The following is a 10669-nucleotide window of genomic DNA, read 5'->3' as shown; positions in this document are numbered from 1 at the left end:
CCTGTTAGCAGGTAACTTGCTTTTCTGCTTTCTGAGCTGGAGAGATACTGAGTCCCTACAGTATAATATTCCTGTATCCCAAAATGACAGTTTGCATTCCCATTCATGTACAGATAATCTCTATTATGGACCAGTTTTCATAAGCAACAATTACTAATACTCTAGGCAGTGCCTCAGCCCTGCAAGAACTACACAATAAAACCCCGGATAATTTCCACTCAGTTGAAAACTGGCTTACTGACAATGGCCTCATTCTTAACCCCAAAAAGACCAAGATCTTGCTATTTCACTCCTCTCAAAATACCAGCCTTACAGCCACTTTCAATATTCACTCTAAAAATGGTACACTTAACACACCCGAATCTCACACAAAACTACTAGGCGTCACCATTGATAAGTTAAAGTTTGATATCCACATTAATCTAGCTATTAAAAACACTCGCAGAAAGTTAGGTAGTCTCTACAAATACAAATTCTAATGTCAAAGGTACCACACCACAATGTTTTGGATGACACGCCAGTGTTCACCCACACCCGAGTTACCAAAGAGACTGCTTTTGCATATGTTGCTCATGTGAAGTGCATTGAATTATTTTGTGCCAGGAACCAGTTCAACAACACTGCTGCAGAGGTAAGGAAATTGTTAAAGTGTAAGACTGATGTTCTTTGTGTTTCACTGTTGCAGTCATCACACTTGGGTTATCCTGCCAGGGGTAGCCCTCAGTCGGCCCAAATACCGGAGGCTTAGTATTTCTGCATCGGTTGCTGTCGCTCCAGGACTGACGTCAGGTAATCAGTGGTATAAAATCAGGCAGCCAACACCATTGCATCAGTCTTTCTTGCCGAGGAGTCCAATGCAGTTTGCATGAGTGCCGGTCGGCCACTACCTGAGTTTTCATTTCCGAATTGAAGTTGATGTCTTATAAAGCCAAGTACCCCGTTGGGGATCCTTTTTTCTTGCTCTAACCGATGTCAGAAAAAGTTAACAATTGTCTCCCCTGTGGAAAGCAAATACCACACCAAGATTTCCATTCCTACTGTCTCGCCTGTTTAGGCCCAGACCACGATGTCCCCCTCTGTCGGTTTTGTGCTTTGTTCAGCGCCAGAACTATAGTTGGGCCCTGATTGTAGCTAGATATTTTTGTTATCGATCTCCATATTCCGAAATGGCTTCAGTAAGCCATCTGACTACTGATCTTCTAAAAACCGTAAGGATAACAGCAGAGACAGACCGCACAGGTCCAAAACTGCCAACGACGCTTCTGTTAAGCTAGTCGCCAGTTTGCCAGTACTCAGTGAGGTGCTTTCGCAGCCCCTGATGCCTGCTTCTGTGGATTCACAGGCCACTACTGAGACCTGTTCGGAGTCTGGTATGCCGCATGACTCTTCTTTGACTAAGGATCCTGTGGATGTCTCTACCTTGGATGGGTCAGGAGCCGTTGAGCAGGCACAGGCTTTCGAGGAAGTTCTTCTCACTACCGATACTCCACACAAACCAACGACTTCTTTCGCATCTTAAGTTCTTTCTAAAACTACAGAGTTTCTAAGGCCCAGGGTACAAACTAGACCTAAAAAAACGACTACCCAAGCTCAAGCACCTGCTTCCATGCCTCAGTCTCAAATGCTTAAAATGATGGAAGACGTTATCATGCTTATTAGGGGAAGCCAGCCTACCCCTTCCAAAAGAAAAAAAGAGACTTTTCCCCAGCAGTTTTATCTGACCAGGAGTCTGATGAATCTGAGGTTTCTGAATTTGAAGACATGCAACCCTTGTCAGTTATTAGGATTCAGATGCAGAGGAATCCATTCCTTCTGCCTCTCCTCCAGAGGAATTTTCATTTGGTGAAACCCCCCACATACAGGACTATCCTCAGTCCAAAAAGAGACTCAGGGAATTCTTAGATTTACCACAGCACAAACCTTTAGCCATTCCTCCTGTCCTGGATGTTGTGGGTGATGTATTTATGGAATCCAGTTTAACCCCTGACACCCTTCCACCTGCTACCAGGAAGTCTGACAGATATTAGAGTCCCTGACTCACACATTTCTTTTCAGAAATCCTATTGCTGACCCAGAAGTCATCTACAAGGACCTAAAGGAATAAAAACAACCACAGCTAAGAATCCCTCCTCCTCAGGCAGGGATTCTCGAGCTTTACACAATTGGGGTAAAAAAGTATACACTTCTGCAACTCTTGCCATTAGAGTAATAAATTGTTGGTTCCACATGCTGAAATACCAGCAACATAATATGGAACTCCTTAAACAAAAAAATGTGCCTAAGTAGCCTTTCTGGCTTGTGCAGAAAATAATGAATTACAGGAGCTTATGCATTCTGCAAGCCAAGTTACTAAACACACCTTGCAATGTGGCTTTGACGTCCTAGAAGCATCCTACAGGGCAACAGTGACAGGTTCTGTACTTAGAAGGCATGCTTGGCTTAAAGAACAGTCCTTGCCAGACCATGTCAAATCAAAACCATTGGACGCACTATTGAACAAAGATGATTTGTTTGGCACAAAGGCAGAAGAAGTCTTAAAAAAGATGGAAGAAAAAGCTAAATCTTTGCAGACGGTTAAAGACTTCTTACAGATCCAGCCTCCGAGATTTAGTAGGCATTGCCCCTCCAAGCACTGGTCCTTTCTGGCCCCCTCAAGACCAGCTCAGACAAGACCTAGGGAAAGCAGTCCCAGGGAATGCAGAGATCTAAGCAATGGAGTTCCTCCACTTCAAAAACAGGGAGTGCTAAGCCACCCATTTATGAAAAGAACTCACAATGACTTTACACCTCTCCCCCTTACCTGTGCCCACCTGCTTGTGCCCCTAGGAAAATTCTCGTCCCACGCCAAAAACTGGGCCTCTATCACCAACGACCGATGGGTCCTCAACATAGTGTCCCAGGGATACAGATTTTATTTCCACACTGTCAACCCCAAAGGGTTCCCAGATCTTCCTCCAATCCGGTGGGCAGAGGTCCAAATCCAAGTCCATTCCTTGCTCTCCATGAGGGCAATACAGCCTGTCCCTGCAGACCAGATAGGCCAAGGTTTCTATTCCAGACTTTTCCTGGAACCCAGAAAAGTGGCACCTGGTGCCCAATCCTCGATCTATTAATTCTAAAAACCTTCCCGGTGATACCAAAATTCAAAATGCTCACCCTCCAGCAGCTTCTTCCTGTGCTATCTAAAGATGCTTGGTTAGCCACCCTAGACCTAAAAGAGGCCTATCTACACATCCCAATCGGGGATTCCTGCAGGAAATATCTACGTTTCAGGGCAGGATCTATGCACTTTCAGATGTTCTTCGTGTTTCACTGTTGCAGTTATTACATTTGGGTAATCTGCTGGCAGGATGCCCTCAGTCAGCCTGATTAACAAAGTCTTGGGTCCTGCGTTGGTTGCTGTCCCTTCTTCCATGATGTCAGGTCGTCAGGAGTATAAAACATGCAGCTGACGCCATTACATTAGTCCTCCTTGCAGTACGGTGCCCAAAGCAGAAGCAGTTCGTAAGTGCCAGTCGGCCGACTCCTGAAATTTTCATTTTCGAGTTTCAGAACCAAAGTCCTCAATTTAAATGCTCCTTACCGATGTCAGTAAAAGTTAATAATTACATTACTTGTGGAAAGCAAATACCTCATAAAGATTTTCATTTGTACTGTATTCCTTGCCTAGGCCCTGACCACGACGTACCATGCTATCGGTTTTGTGCTTTAATCAGTGCACTATCTGTCGTTGGTACATTTTTGCCTCAAAATATTTCGGTTCTTGGTTTAATTATCCAGAAATGTCATCGGTTAGCCATCCGACTACCATAATTCCGAAAAAACGCAAAGATAAAGACAGAGACAGGCCGCTGAGGTCCAAAACTGCTGACGACGCTTCTCCTAAGCCAGTCGCCAGTTCACCGGTACTGAAGTGAGGTGCTTTCGCAGCCCCTGATACCCACTACTTCTGATTCGCAGGCCTCTACTGAGACCCATTTGCAGTCCAGTATGCCGCGAGATGCTTCACCTGTGGAACCCACGGATATCTCTATCTTGGATGGGTCCGGAGCCGCTGTGCAGGCACCGGCTTTTGAGGGTGTATTCAGGCCTCTACAGACTTGCATATTAAATCGACACCGCCTTCTTTACTAAGGCCTAAATCTCAATGTATGTTTAAAAAAACGATGCCCAGGTCACATGTTGAGGCCCCTATGCCTAAAAAACAAATGATCAAAATGGCTGAAGATCTAATTACTCTAATCAGGGGTAGTCAACCCCAAGAGGCCTAGGGCTGAGCTTGATTATGAATCTTCTGATCAGGATTCTGTTTCTTCTGACTCTTCTAATGACCTGGATTTGTCCATACCTACTTATGAGGATTCTGATGCAAAGGATTCCATTCCCTCTGCTTTCCCACCTGAGGATTTTTCTTTTGGGGAAACTTTACATACTTTAAGGGGGCATTTCACTGAGAAAGTCAGGAATTTTCTGATTCAAAAAAGAGGCTTGGGGATTTCCTCCTCCTAATCCAGTTTGGCCCCTGATTCCCTGCCTCCGGCTCCTAGTTAACCTGACAGATACTACAGGGTTCCTGAGTCCCACAGTTCCTTTTCAAAAATCCTGTTGCAGATCCAGAAACCATTTCTCAGGGGCCCAAGGGCATTAAGGCTTCGACTGCTAAAAATCCTATCCCTTCTGATAGAGACTCCAAGGCGCTGGATAGATGGTGTAAAAAGGTTTTTACTTCTGCAAACTTGGTGATCAGAGCTTTAAACTGCCAATTTCATATGTTAAAATATCAACAGCATATTATTGGACTGCTGAATCAGATAATTATGCTGATTCCTGATTGTGTGGAAAATAAAGATTTATAGGATTTAATGCATTCTGCTGAACAAGTTGGAAAACATACTTTGCAATGTGGTTTTGATTCTTTAGAGGCCTCCTGCAGGGCTACTGTTACTGGGTCTGTGCTTAGAAGGCATGCTTGGCTTAAGGAGCAATCTTTGCCTGATCCATGTCAAAGCTAAATTGATGGATGCTCCTTTAAATCAGGACCGCCTGTTTGGTAAAAAGGCTAAAGAAGTTCTAAAAAAGATGGAAGATAAAGCTAAATCAATGCAAACTGTTAAAGATTTCTTACAAGTGCAACCTCCAAGATTTAGTAGGCACTGGCCTACTAAGAATTGGTCTTTTCCAGCCCCTTCCAGATCCTCTCAAGCCAAAACCAGACAGCAAAAACCCCAGGTTTCAATCCCAGGAGACTCTCAGAACTAAGCAGCGAGGGGCCTCCACTTCCAAATCTGGAAATAACAAGACACCCTCCTATGGTAAATAGTCTCAATGACTTCCTTTTAAAATTACCAAGCACTTACCTTTTAACCACCCCTTTGGGGGGGGGGGGGGGGAGATTGCTCTTCATGCAAAGAACTTGGGAACTCATAACCCAGGACAAATGGGTTTTAAATAGTGTCCCACGGATACAGATTTCATTTCCACACGTTGCCAACACCAAACGGGTGGCTAGACCTGCCCCCAAATCAGTGGGGAGAGTCTCAAAAACAAGTACTTTCCCTCTTAAACATTGGGGCTATTCAACCGGTACCAGAAGAGGAAAAGGGACAGGGTTTCTATTCCAGGCTTTTTCTGGTACCCAGAAAAGACAAATCATGGTGTCCAATCCTGGACCTGTCTACTCATTGTTCATTGTGTTTCACTGTTGCAGTCATTACACTTGGGTTATCCTGCTGGCAGGCTACCCGTACTTGGCCTGAATTCCAAAGTCCTGGTCCGGCGTCAGTTGCTGTCTGCCTCTTCCCTGACATCAGTGCGCCAGGGGTATACAAGATGCAGCCGATGCCATTTTCTCCAGTCTTTCTTGCCGCGCGGTGCCCAAAGCAAAAGCAGTTCGCAAGTGCCAGATGGCCGACTCCTAAGATTTTTGAATTGGAATTTCAGATCCGAAGTCTTCAATAAAGCTAAGTACCCCATTGGGGAAACTTTTTCTTGCTCCAGTCCGATGTCAGTAAAAGTTAACAATTGTATTTCTTGTGGGAAGCAAATACCTCATAAGGATTTTCATTCTTACTGTATTCCTTGCCTAGGCCCTGACCACGACGTTGCTAGTTGTCGGTTTTGTGCTAGATTCAACCAATGCACTATTAAGCGTCGGTTCGATTTTGCTTTACATTACTTTGGCCAAAGGTTTAACTGTATAATGCTGTCGGAACAGCCGACGTCCGGAGTCCATAAAAAGCGCAGGGACAAAGAAAAAGACAGACATCTGAGGTCCAAAACCGACGAAGCCTCTTCTAGGCAAGTCGCCGGTTCTCAGTGAGGCGCTTTCGCAGCCCCTGACACCCACTACCTCAGAGCAACAGGCCGGCTCCGACTCCCACGTGGAGACAGCTAGGCCTCTGGAAACTCAAGGTATTGGGCCTACAGAAACAATTCCCTCAGATGGGTCCGGAGCCACTGAGCAGGCATCGGCTTCTGAGGGTGTTTTCAGACCTACACAGCTTACTATTAAGACCTCTTCAGCAGCCAAGGCAAAGTCTAAAACACCTTTAAAGACAAAGAAGGAAGTACAGTATTTTCCTGGACAGTCATCCATGCCAAAGAAACATATGCTCAAAATGGCCGAGGACCTAATTACTTCGATCAGGGGCTCCCATCCCCCTCCTGATAAAAGACCTAGGCATGACACTGACTATGACTCCTCTGACCCGGTTTCTATTTCTTCTGATTCCTCTTCAGAACAGGGATATTCTCTTCCTCCCTATGAGGACTCTGATGCTGAAGAATCTATCCCTTCATCCTCTCCTCCTGAGGACTACTCTTTTGGGGAAACCCTGCACACCATGAGGGAACATTTCCATTGGGAGAGCCAGGATTATTCAGAATCCAAGAAAAGGCTCAAATGCTTTCTTTTATTGCCTCAGCACAGGCCTCTTGCTATCCCCCCTGTACTAGATATTATTGATGTTTTTTTCCGAATCCAGTTTGACTCCTGATTCTTTACCCCCTGCACCAGTTAAGCCAGATAGGTACTACAGGGTTCCAGATTCTCATAAATTTCTTTATAAAAACCCTGCTGCTGATCCAGAAACTATTTCTCAGGGTCCCAAAGGGGTCAAGGCTTCCACTGCAAAAAACCCTGTTCCCTCTGATAGGGATTCTAGAGCACTGGACAGATGGGGGAAAAATGTTTACACCTCTGCTACTTTAGCTGTAAGGGCTCTAAACTGCCAGTTTCATATGCTTAAATATCAGCAATACCTAATGTCTTTGCTAAAACAGAAAATGCTTACAAGCTGTGAATGTCCTGAAAACAAGGAAATGCAGGACTTACTGCATGCAGCTGAACAAGTGGGAAAGCATACTTTGCAATGTGGTTTTGATTCATTAGAGGCATCTTGCAGAGCCGCAGTTACAGGTTCTGTCATTTGAAGGCATGCTTGGTTAAAAGAACAGAGTTTACCAGATCATGTTAAAGCAAAATTATTGGATGCTCCATTACAGCATGATACTTTGTTTGGTGTTAAGGCAGAAGAGGTGTTAAAGAAAATGGAGGATAAAGCAAAATCAATGCAGACAGTAAAGGATTTCTTATAGGCTCAGCCACCTAGATTTAGCAGGAACTGGCCTTCTAAAAATTGGTCCTTTCCGGTGTCAGACAGGTCACAAAGAGGCAGATACAGACGCCCAAGAGGCAGATCTCAGCCCCAAGGCGCATACAGACCTAAACAACGGGGTGCTTCAGCCCCCAAAGGCAGAGAGGACAAATCACAACCTTATAGGAAACAGTCCCAATGACTTTCCTCTACAAATGCCAAGCACTTGCCTTTTGGCAGCACCCTTAGGGGGAAAAACTAGCACTTTTCTCACAAAATTGGCACATGATCACCCAGGACAAATGGGTTCTGAATATTGTTTCTCAGGGTTACAGGTTCCACTTACACACCCTACCAAGGTCAAAAGTTATGCCAGACCTGCCACAAAATCAATGGGCAGCGGCACAAAAACAAATTTCTGCTCTCATGGACATGAAGGCTATTCAAAAAGTACCACAGCAAGTACACACAGCAAGAACTGGGGGCCCAGAAAGGACAAAGCCTGGAGACCAATACTGGACCTTTCTATTCTAAATACTTTCCTTGATGTTCCAAAATTCAAAATGTTGACACTGCAGCAACTTCTACCCATGCTGGCAAGAAGGCTTGGCTAGTTACTTCAGACCTCAAAGAGGCATACCTGCATGTCCCAATCAGACAATCTTGCAGAAGATACCTCAGATTCATAGCTGGCTCAATGCATTACCAATTCTCTGCACTGCCCTTTGGCTTATCTACTGCGCCCAGGGTCTTCACAAAATGCCTGGCACCAGTAATTGCGTTTTGCAGACAAAAAGGAATTCAAATATATCCCTACTTGGATGACTGCCTTATTCAAGCAGAGAGCAAGGACATTCTACTAAAGCATCTGGTGTTTGTAAAAAGATTACTAATTTGCCTAGAGTACACAGTAAACGAAAGTAAATCAAAACTAGTGCCCTCTCAAGAGATAATATTCCTGGGTGCAAGCTTAAATACAACTGCCCAGATGGCTTATCTCACACCAGACAAGCAAAGGCAACTGACTCATTACTTTCAAATGATGGCAACAAAGACCCAGCTACCTGCAAGAAAAATTCTGCAGGCTTTGGGCTTCATGGCATCCTGCATCCTGCTAATTCCATATGCAAGACTGCATATGAGGAAGCTACAATGGTATCTAAAAAGTGTTTGGACTCAACATTGCCACAGCCTGCCTGCAACAGGAGTTTCGATGGTGGGCACTGGCCTGTCACCACAGCAAGGGACGGCCTTTCACTTTACCCACAGCCAGGCAGACATAACAACAGATGCATCAGATTATGTCTGGGGGGCACACATGGCAGGAAAATGTATTCAGGGCACATGGCCCACGGACCAAATGCATCTTCATATCAGTCAAAAAGAGATGCTAGCTGTACAGAATGCTGTGACAGCCTTCAAGGATCTACTACATCCAGGACAACTATTACTAAAGATGGACAATACTACAGTTATGTGGTACATAAACAAGCAAGGGGGCACACATTCCTACCCCCTCTGCAGGCAAGCCATGACTTTGTGGAACACAGCACTGACCTATCAAGTACATCTGCAGGCACAATTCCTGCCAGGAAAGAAAAATACTCTGGCAGACTAAGCAGAAACCTCTTGGACCCTCACGAGTGGAAACTAGATCCACAGGTCTTCAGCATAACAAGGAAATGGGGATGCCCAGACATAGATCTTTTTGCCTCCCCTCACAACTGCCAACTACAGAGATTCTGCACAAGGACTTATCACTCACAAGCATGGAAAGTGGATGCTCTATCATTCAGCTGGAAAACCCTAACAGTGTATGCCTTTCCACCACTGCCTCTCCTTCCCAAGGTACTCCTAAAAGTCAGACGAGAAGCCAAAAATTATTCTGATTACCCCAGACTGGCCACGCCAGCACTGGTACCCAATCCTAAAGAGCTTGTCTCAAGGCCCTGCCTGGACTTTACCTCAAATTCCTCATCTTCTGACTCAACAAGACAATCAGATCCTGCACAGCCAACTCAGAACCTTAAATCTGGCTGCATGGCAAATATTATAGCCACTCAGAGCACACCTCTCTCTAAAGTGGTTATGAATGTCATTTTGGAAGCCAGGAGGCCCAGCACCAGGAAATCTTATGCAGAAAAATGGAAGAGATTCTGTGCTTGGAACCAGGCATGAGGACTTGAACCACTTGTTCTAAATATTCCTCAGATTTTACAATACCTAACTAAGATGCTGGACAAAAGCCTATCCTTCTCATCAATTAAGATCCATGCCTCTATCATTTCAGCTCATTACAATACGGAACCTCCTATTTTCTCTCATCCACTGCTAAGACAGTACCTCAGAGGGGCAAAAAACATAAGACCCCCAAGGAGAGCACTGATACCTACATGGGGCCTCAACTTTGTCTTGGAAAAGCTCACACTGCCACCTTTTGAGCCAGCCAATACAGCTGATATAAAATTCCTATCATGGAAAACTGCTCTGCTCCTAGCAATAACTTCAGCAAGAAGAGTCTCAGAGTTACAGGCATTAGTGGCAGTGGAACCTTTTATCATTTTTCATCCGGACAGGGTTTCTCTAAGGACAAACCCAACATTTATGCCAAAGGTAGTATCCAGTGTGGCTCTTAACCAAACCATTCATTTGCCAACATTTTATCCAAATCCCCAGAATAAAGGGGAGAGACTTCTGCACTCTTTGGACATACACAGGCAGCTACGCTTCTACTTGGATAAAACAAAAGCTTTCAGAAAAGCTGAGCAACTGTTTGTACCATATGCTGCAGGATCACAAGGAAAGGCCATCTCAAAGCAGACTATTTCAAAATGGATAGGACACTGTATTTGTTTCTGCTATGCACAACATGGCAAGTCAGTGCCTAAGAATATTAGGCCACATTCTACCAGGGCAGCAGCCACTTCAGCAGCCTTTCTCAGAGGAGTACCAACCAAGGAAATTTTGGAGGCTGCAACTTGGAGTTCAGTGCACACTTTTACCAAGCATTATCACTTACCTCTTTACTCTAAATCCAGAGCAGGCTTTGCCACTGCAGTTCTGCAGGGCCTCAT

General features: G+C 44.8%; 1 protein-coding gene across 1 annotated transcript in view; it reads left to right on the top strand.

Annotated features, from left to right (window-relative positions):
* EPB41L5 (erythrocyte membrane protein band 4.1 like 5) overlaps positions 1-10669 on the top strand; it is a gene marked incomplete in the record, with an annotated part of 2576260 nt that overhangs the window by 2319949 nt on the left and 245642 nt on the right.

The sequence above is a fragment of the Protopterus annectens genome, chromosome 2.part0, assembly GCF_019279795.1.
Source record: "Protopterus annectens isolate FY-2018-M chromosome 2.part0, PAN1.0, whole genome shotgun sequence".
NCBI classification, from domain to species: domain Eukaryota; kingdom Metazoa; phylum Chordata; order Ceratodontiformes; family Protopteridae; genus Protopterus; species Protopterus annectens.
The sequence above is the reverse complement of the archived record's forward strand: the minus strand, read 5'-3'. Positions and strand labels throughout refer to the sequence as shown.